The following is a 9694-nucleotide window of genomic DNA, read 5'->3' on the forward strand; positions in this document are numbered from 1 at the left end:
CCTCGTCCCTTCTGCATCCCCGTGCTCCATGGCATTGCCAGGGAAGCTCCGGGTGATGTCCCAAGGCCGAGCTCCCGTGCTCAGGCCCCGCTGCTCCCTCATGCCCTGTCTCTTTCCCAACCGCGGAACCGGCTCTCCGGCGCCGGAGCCGCGCTCGCTCCGCGCGCAAACAGCCCGTCCTCGCGCTCCCGCTCGGGCGGCAGCCCCGACCTGTTCTTCCAAGCCACAGCGCTCTGGCACCGGCAGGATTTAGGAGCGGTCTGGCCTGGGGCCTTCCCACTTCACAGGGCACCGTGTGCCTTGGAATGCAGCTGATCTGGCTCTCAGCGGCGCAGGCTGCTCCGCGGGGCCGCCGCGGAGCCCAGGGCTCCTTCTCCGCGGCCTCCCAGGGAGCCCGCGTCTCCAGCGGGGCGGTGCGAAGGGGAGGAAGCCCCCGGGTGGGCGCTGAGCCCCGAGCCAGCCCCTGGGGGCACCTGGACCATCCTGCCCCTTGTTGTGGCTGCAAAACGGAGGCTATAAGGTGCGGTTGGCCAGGGCACGGGAGTCCCAGCGAGCCCCGTTTTTAGAGGTGCCGACTGAGCCCCTCCAGTTTGCCCGAGCCCCGGGGACGGCGCCGCTGAGCCCTGCACCAAACCGGCCCCGTTCCTCCATGCAGCCGGGCTGGGTGCAGGAAGAGCAGCGGTTTCCCCGCGGCCGCAGCCGCCTCGCCGGGCTGCAGACGGCAAGGTCCGGCATGGACGGTGTGTCAGGTTTCCAGCAGGGACTGATTTACTGCTCCCAGCAAGGTGCCCGAGAGAAATTCCCTGCCGCTGATGCAAGGTCAGRCCATGGAAAATGTGTGCGACTCTTCATCCCGCTGGAATGAAGAGCAGCGCGTCCGCTGCCCCGGGCCAGGGTGGACGCGCAGGGCTCGGAGCGGCCGGACGGGCTCCGTGCGAGGGGAAGGGTGGCTGGGGTCCCCCGAGGGGGACAGGGACCTCGCTGGGGCGGGGAGGGGACCCGCGGTGACTGCGATGCGTCGCCTGTGCAATATTAGAGCTACGTGGCGTGGACAGCAGGCTCGGGAGGACTGGGATGCAGRGTAGCCCCGTCCTGCCCCGACGCACGGTGTCCATTCCCACGTGGGGACATGGGGACACGCAAAGGCTCCTCGTTTGCAGCGGCAACGGCAGCTCCGCTCGCTGCCGGGTGCGGCAGCATCGCCCTTCCCGAGCAGCGGAGGCCGGATGGGAGCGGAGCGGCGGAGCGGGAGCTGCAGCGCGGATGGAGCTGGAGCTGACAGGGGCAGGTCCGAGCTCGGCAGCAGGCAGCGGAGCAGATGATGCTGCAGGGAGGAGCGGGGCCCTGAGCGGCAGCAAGAGGCAAGAACCACCCCAGCAGGGGCTGGCAGAGCGTTCCCGAGCCCTGGCATTACACCCAGGGTGTCCCCTGGGCTCGTGGCCCCGGCTGGTGTCCCCAGGACAGTGCRGGGAGCTGCAGAGGCCACGCGGGCTCCATGCACGCGCCTCCCGCTGCCGGCTTTGCCGCAYGCGGCTTCCAACCCGCGTCCCGAGCCGCTGTCCCTCCCCTTCGGTGGCRGCAGCGCCCAGCTGTGGATGCCACAGGCTTACAAGGAGCCCCGGCCTGGCCAGCAGGACACGGGACCCTCCGGCAGCGGCGATGTCTATGGGAGCRGGGCGGCTCTTTCCCTCCTCCTCCTCCTCTCACCTCCCCGTAGCCGCGTGGCCACAATATCAACAGCAGGAACCAGCAGCCGGCCCCACATCGCCGCCGATAACCATCTCCTCTCCTCATTACTCAGCAGCCCACAAATCCAGCCTCACTTAAGCCCCTAAGAAGTGAATACCCTGGGCTGCTTCTTTTCCCTCCCTTGCTCCCTGGCCTCGCTGTGGTGGCAGATCTGCAGACCCCGGGATGCATCGGGGCAAAAAGGGGGGTGTTTGGGGCCGTAGCCCCTTTTCCAAGCAYTGCATGTCCAGGGGGGCTCTGGAGGAACCAGGGGAATTCTGGCTCCCCCAGAGCCAGAATTCCAAGGGGAATTCTGCACTGCCACCAGCCCGACATTCCCTTTCCGGGATTCCCTCTGTGCAGCCCGAAAGGGAAAGGTAATGTGAGGGCAATTAATAACGTTGCCTCCTGAGCTGTTATTTGTGTGTGGGGTTAAGTACACACTGGCACAAAATCACCGCGAATCCCGGGCGCATGGAAAGCGCCTTGGCACTAAGCCTGGCTTGCGTGTAGAAAGGGCCCAGGCCCCGGCCTGGCACTTTCCCGTCGGGAATGCCACGCATTCCAGCCCCGGTGGCCAGTGCTCACAGGGCTGGGGAGGCCACGACGCCCTCGCAGCCTCCGGCTTGGTCACGGGGATGAGGAGCCAATTCCGCAGAAATCAGATGTCAGAGTGAACCAAAAACGTGGCTTTCCATCAGAAAAATCCCTAGTTCTCGCTCAGCAGGACAGTGACGGATAGAAACCCGTCTTTTTTCTTGGAAAGGCTGGAGCAACGTCCGAGGAGGAGGCTTTTCTGCCGCGTCCTAGTGCTTGGCAGCGTCCAGGGCTGCAGCTCTGGGCCCGTTTGAACCAGGTTCGGGATATCCAGGAGCCCGGTGTCCCTCACCTCGGCGTTTCCTGGGAGCTTCCCGGCCCGGGACCCGGTGCTGAGCGGAGCTGTCCCCTGCAGGTGGCATCGCAGCCTGTCCCGTGTCCGTGCGCCTCCGCCGGGGACACCCCCACGTCACCTCCACGAGGACGTGGCCGCGTGGCCCCATCAACGCCAGGGTCCCCACAGAGCCCTCGCYGCCGTCCCCAGCCTTGGCACCAGTGCCACCGTCAGAGTGGAAACGGCTCCAGTTAAATGGGGGTCTAAGGAGGGGACCCAGGCCAGGTCTAAATGGGGGACCCAGGCCAGGCCCAAGCTCTTGGGCAGCTTCCTGGTGGGCTTCTGAAACTGCGTCTTTGCTTCCTTATTGCAGCGTTTGGCTACCTGGGGACCCTGGGGAAGGCCGGTCTGCATTCGCTTTGGAAGTGGGTAAATGAAACCACATTAAACATGCTTATTGGGAATTAAAATAGCTTTAATGTGGTTCGGTTTAATTTACTTGGAGAGCGTGTGGAGCTAGATTAAATTAAAACCATTTTCATTCTGAAATCTGAATCATGAGTTTAACGGGCTTTAACTGATCGACTTCAAATTCGTGCTTTTAATTAATTTGGATTAATTTGCCGGAGCGGCTCCCTGTCGACAAGCCCGGCAGCAGGAGCAAAGCACTGGCCATGGAGGCACCTGGACRAGGTTCCGTGGATGTCGCTGGGGAGCCGGAGCCTCCTTCGGCCTCCACCTTCAACGGGAGGCCGGCTGTGCCGCGGCACCGCCCTGCAAAGCTTTGCCACGCTGGTGGTTTGCTGGGATTTGGATCCCCCCCAGAACGCAGGGAGTATTTAAGGAAACRTCAGCGGGATGGAGAGAAGTCCTCCCCGTGAGGCTCTCCGGCTTTCCCACCCTGGAAAATCCCAAGGGGCCGTTTCGCCTCCCTTGAGGTTTTTCCCTCGTCCCTAATTGCACCGTCCCCGGGTGCTCTCCTGGCGGCTTCCCCCTCGCTGCGGAGCAGATAACGCTCAGCTGGCCTGCATCACAATTMATTAATGTTTGATTAGGCCTTTGGAATTATTAAGGATTACTCCAACCTGATTTACTTCCACACTTGTTACCGCCCAGGACAACTTCTCAGAGCTCCGCGTCGAGTTTAGCGCYGTCCTCTGGGGCAAAGCACTGAAAACTAAGGGTTATTTGCTGCAAAAGGGCCCCAGATGGAGAGAAATTCCTAAGACAACAAGAACAGACAGCAAGGAAAATCCTTGACTCCCAGGATTTTTTCTAGTCATGCCACTTGCGGTGTTTTTCTAGCCATGCCACTGGAAGTGCGCAATAAGGAAAGGTGCAATGAGGAGCAGGGCGCTCGTGTTTGTTTTCCCCTCGCTGCAGCGTTGGGCAAGGGCGTCCCGGAGGCTGCGTGTCACCCGGGAGTGTCCCGCGCGTCCCGTGCTCCGCGGCGCCTCTGCCTTCCCGCCCAGCGAGCGGGAGCATCCCGGCACAACCGGGGGGCGAGGGCAAGGATGCCGCCCGCCCTTGCTCCCTGCAAAGCCTCCAGTTCCCCTGTGTTCCCGTGTGGGAAATCTCCGCCTCCGTGYGGGCACCAGCGGCTGCTCCATGGGGATCTCCAGCACCGGGAGGTTTGGGGGGCTGCATTTTACCTGCGGGGCGTCAAGGGCGGAATTTGCCCTTTTGGAGCCCTCCGGGTATCCCAGCACGTGGCAAAGCCCCCGCCACCCCACGGCCCCATCTCGTGCGCTGAAAAGCAGCGTGGTGACAGCTCTGCTCTAGCCCTGCTCTGCCTCCCGCTCCTCTTCATCCTCCCGCTTCCCTTAGCTTGGCTTGYGCTGTGACTCACGACCGTCTTTAGTGCTGGTGTCTCAATCTTCTCCATCTCGGTGCTTTGCTTTTGCCAGTCTCCAGGTTCTCCCTCTGTTTAACCTGGAAGACGAGGCCTTGCAGGCAGGAACAGCGTCTTCCTTAATCTCTCTCAAACGCCAGCCACTGGTTACAGCGCTAGATAAATATTTAATGATAATAATTGAACTTGACGGCAACAGCACGCAGCCACACTTGCGTTTTCTAAGCCCTTTCAGACACCGGCTAATTAATTAATTGCAAATTTACAAACAGGATAATTAAAGGATGCCTTGGCTGAGCGAGGAAGTGTGCTCAGAGCAGCAACGGCTTTTGGAGGGAGCTCCATGGATCGTGGAGGGAAGATGTAGAGCGTTCACCCTCCGGAGCTGTGCCAGAACCACGGAGCTAGGAAGTCTGAGGACATTCCCAGTCATTGGGTCCACGAAACTGGATCCAGTTTGTGATCCTATCCCTCTTCTCACCCCCTCATATAATTGCATCATTTCTCCTCCCTCCCCTAAGGGACAGTCAATYAAAATGCTTGTGCTGGATATTTTTTCCCTTCCTCTTTGAAAGGCCTTTATTTGACATAAAGGTGTCACATTTGGAAGGGCAGGACCTGGAGCTCCGCTCTGTTTTCCAGAGCGGCTGGAAGGCTCCACACCGGGATGCAGAGCTGGGAGCTCCAGGTTTGGAGCTGGGAGTGACTTCCCACGAAGGAATTTGCCAGCATGAGATCCCTGCACCCCACGAACAACCGAAACGGGACACACATGGGCACTAATATTTTYACCGCATCCTCTGTTTTCAATGTGATGTTTTTTTCCTATTTGTATTCCTATCCCTATTTCCCCATGTTTCCTGATGGGAAGTGTCCTGCGTCGTGAACATCCACACCTCTTCCTTTTCCACAGGCTCGAAGGAGCTTAAAATTTCGGCCCCCAGCACCCGCTACAACATCTAAACCAAGTCCCATCCACAAATATATTAGCAAATAAAGGAAACAAAAGCAGCTCTCCCTGAACTTGGAGATCATTGTCTCGCTGCTCCGCAGCAGGACTTGGATGTTGACCAGGTATTTATGCAGATGGCCCTAATCTGTGTCATTTTCCCTCATTTCAACGCGAGTGTTTGCTAACTTGAAAACATTATTTCCGGAGAGGAACGGGGTGGGAAGCGAGTTGCCCAGGGCCATGCTGAGAGTCGCTGGCAGCGCCAGGAACGTATCGCTCACTTCCCGCTCCTGTATTTTAACCGCAAGATAATCTTAATGAATAATAATAATAATTCGTGTAAACACTTGGCCTGATCTATCCCCGGAGCAGCTCCGGTGCAGCAGTTGGCTTTGTATCCAAAAAGGAAGGACGGGCTGGTTGGGGTGCGGGCTCCCACGCAGGGGAAGGCGGTGGCGGCTCACGGTGGATTTCCTCGCCGCTTCTCCTCCCTCTCGTCCCCGTTCCCGGGTAGAAACGAAGCCCCCGCTGGCCTGGATAGGACGGCGATTGCAGCCAAGCCACTCCTCCGCCAGCCGCTCCGTGCCCGGCGTAATTATTATTTATTCTTGGTGCTGCGGCAGCGCCGGGAAGCCTCGGGCGCGGACGGGCTCCCGTTGCTCGCAGCGCCGGGATCTCCAGCCGCATCCGATCCAAGCGGGAAGCCAAAGGCAACGGATGGGGCTCCCCGCGACGGAGCCGGGAGCCAGTGGCTTGTGCCGGCCAGGAGAGCATTCCCTGCCCGTCAGAGCTCCCGGGGGCCTCTCCTTCCCGCCCCATCAGCAGAGGGGTCAGTGAGATGCTGGCTTGGCCGTGGGGTGATGGACAGGCCATGATTCTGATCCTGATCTCAGGATTTMTGATGCTCAAAGCCCTGAGGTCTTGAACAGCCTCCTAGTCTGCATAGGAGGGGGTGAAATCCCACCTACCCTAGGGATGGCACTTACGGAAAGGGTGACACTTGGTGACSCTGAAGGGCCCTTCTCATGTACCTAGTGAGCAGCCGTTTTCCCCTCCTCTCCTGCAGCTTTGCTCTTATTTACATGGGACCTCTACCTCCTTTTCCATCTTGGTAATTTCCCCGTGGACCTGGCTATGAAAGGGGGACCCCAAGGTCTATCCTGCCCACTTCCTATCGAAACCTTAGGGAACCCAAGCGGGAAGAGTCAGAAAGCTCTGCGCCCGGTGCCTGGTTGTGCAACTCYCTTGTAAAACATGTTCAGTGGCTCCTCCCTTCATCCACTCCATCCCTGAGCCCGTTCCAGTGGGGCCAGCGTTGCCCCCATAGCCGAGACATTAACTTCTTCACTGTGAGGGTGCCAGAGCCCTGGAACGGGCTGCCCAGGGGGKTTGTGGAGGCTCCTTCTCTGGAGGTCTCCAAACCCACCTGGACTGCACCCCAGGTGTCCCTGCAGGAGCAGGGAGGTTGGACTAGATGATCCCTAGAGGTCCCTTCCAACCTCAACCATTCTGTAAATTCCATAAATTCTGATCTCTAGAGGTCCCTTCCAACCTCAACCATTCTGTAAATTCCCTAAATTCTGAAAGCTGTAGCTTCAAATGTTCCTATTTTATTTTAGGGCTCCACGTAATCAGGAAAAGGCTCTTATGAGGAATTTCGTTGTACAGTATGGAAGTAGCCCCCGGGAAGCCCCAGGGAGGATTGGTCCGAGGTGCCAGAACCTCTGGTGAACGGGAGAATCCGTCGCTGCCCACACGGGCCACCTTGGTCCCCGCTGACGGAGCCGCTGCGCCTTTCCCTTCGAGACGGCCTTACCTGGAGCTGGCTGCGATGTTCCTCCCTGGGGAACGTCCCCGTGGCTTGGAGCCTGTGCGTGGCTTGGAGCTCAGGCCCGGCTCTCAGCCCCATTCTTGGCCTGGCCACATTTCAACCCAATCTGCTCTCGGGTCATCCCTTTGGGATGCTCAAGTGAGCAGGAGCAATGGCTAACGGTGAAGTGTCCTCCTTGGTGAAGTGGCCATGGGCTGGTGTGGGTTAAGGTCAGCAATGATTCTTCTGGCCCCACCGTATGTGCCCAGAACTGCCTCTCTATGCCACAAACGCCCAAGGCTCATGCTGAGCTCTGCCTTAAATGCTTATCGAGCTAACGCAGTCCCTTGGAGAATCAGGGGATCCCATGGTGACATCCACACCGCGTAGCAGTGGACCCYGTGGCACATCCCAGTCTCTGGGCTGTCAAGCCCAGCCAGGGCACGGCTGCAACCCGGTTTCTTGCATTGCAAAACAGAGGCATGACCTGAATGATGCAGACCTAGGCCTGGGTTTTATAGGAAAATGGAAAATCCAGGACATGCTGTGGCAGTCTTTCCATGAACAGTGATGTGTTCTGGGCCAGACCTTTGAGTGTGGAGTTGGCCTTAAACTTTTCCAGCTTTTCCAGGTGTTTGCAGATAGTTTTCTTGTCTCAGCTCCATTTGCAGCCTGATCTGCTTGCATAGAGATTCACCGGAGACAGACACCTGAGCTCAGACTTCCATCTGCTCGGGGAGCCACATGGAGCAGTGCAGACCATCACGCTCCTCATCTGCTTCCCATATCGCTSGATCCAATTGGGGTGTCCAGCACAGATTGGGGTTTTTTCCAGCAAAAGAGGGATTCGGAGGCGTGTTGGGACACACAGTTACGTACAGACTCGTCTCCTTGGGTTCCTGAGGATGCGCATTGGGCGCGTGGTGCTGTTGAACAACAGTGATTAAGGGCTCAGAGGAAAAGCTGAGTCACCCCAAGGGCATGCTGTTACTCCTTACCTGTGTGGGGAACTTGCCTGGCACCGCTTCACAACACGTGAACATCCATCCTCATGTGATACGGTACGGCCAGAGCCGTGTGCTTCCCTCCAGAACCCCTGCGCTGGAGCCAAGCAGGTCCCGAGGGTCCCTCTCCAGTGTCACGCTGGGCTCTCCGCAGCTTCGATGCTGAGATCCAGGTCTGTAGCCCTGACCTGATCCTCACCAAATCCCATCGTATCTGTATCTACCCATGACATTTCAGGAGCTCCACTGAAGGCTCTCCCAACCGTTTCTGTCAAAGCACCCTGAGAGATGGGCTGCGAAGGTTCTCAGGTGGGGACGGTGCCTGGCCCCGTGTGCTGCATGAGTTGCCCAACACTCCGCGCCGTTCCTCGTGGTGGAGCTGAGGTTCCATCCTGCAGATCTGCATTGTAACTGCAGCTCCCTTAACATGCGTGTGTGTTCCTGCTCCATCCCAGCACCGCGGAGCCATAAACGAAGGTGGAGGAGGGGGCAGGCAGGCAGAATTGATGTAATTACCTGCAGGAACCTTCCAGCCTCTGCACTGGATGGAGAAACCCAAACGCAGCCAAGGTTTCTGCAAGCTGGGCAAACCTCCCGACCAGAGAAGGCTTTCTTGAAACTCCACTCTTCCAGGCGGTGCCTTTCTTGGCTGTTGCTTTGGCAGCACCAGGCCAGAATGTCTGGAGGCTGTTACAGGGCAGGACTGCTGCCTCCTCTGTTTTCTTATGAAATACACCCACAGAGCAACCTGCAGAGGCTCCAGTCTGTCAAATCAAAGGGATTGCAGTTGTCCCAGGGCTACACACTCAGCAGCATTCCAAGCAAAGCTGCATTTCTGAAACTTGGGCTGCAGAAATTAAAGGCGCAGGCGGCCTTTCCTTCCCCCATCCCTGCTGACTCCGTCCCAWCTCAGCCTCCCTTTACTCCCCCGTTTCCCTGAATCTAGAAAAACGATGAAAATCGGCAACTTTTCCAGCCTGTATCCAAACCCTGGAGCCCGCAGCCGCAGCCTATCYGGATTCCCCAGCTCCAAGGCCCTTTACGCTCTCCAGCACAGCAGCCCTGGGGATTTCTCTCCTCCCTTTTGAGACTTCTYAAAGGTGGAGATTTGGACTACTTTAAGAATATCTCTTTTCCTTGAAAATTTCCAATATTCTCTGAATGGACAAAGTGCTCAGGTGAGCTTGTGTCCCCTCTTGTCAGCAGGGAGATAAAGATTTCCAGCATGACCCTCCTGTGGGATGAGAGATCATAAGCAAGTCCTTTTATCCTTCTAGAGCATTTTTCTTCTTTTTCTTTTCTTMTTTTTCTCTTYTTTTCTTCTTTTTTTCCTCTTTTTTCCTCTTTTCCTTTCTCTTCTCTTCTCTTCTCTTCTCTTCTCTTCTCTTCTCTTCTCTTCTCTTCTCTTCTCTTCTCTTCTCTTCTCTTCTCTTCCTCTCCTCTCCTTCTCCTTCTCCTTCTCCTTCTCCTTCTCCTT

This window comes from Nothoprocta perdicaria, unplaced genomic scaffold (genome assembly GCF_003342845.1).
Source record: "Nothoprocta perdicaria isolate Ctin4 unplaced genomic scaffold, notPer1 scaffold_283, whole genome shotgun sequence".
NCBI lineage: Eukaryota > Metazoa > Chordata > Aves > Tinamiformes > Tinamidae > Nothoprocta > Nothoprocta perdicaria.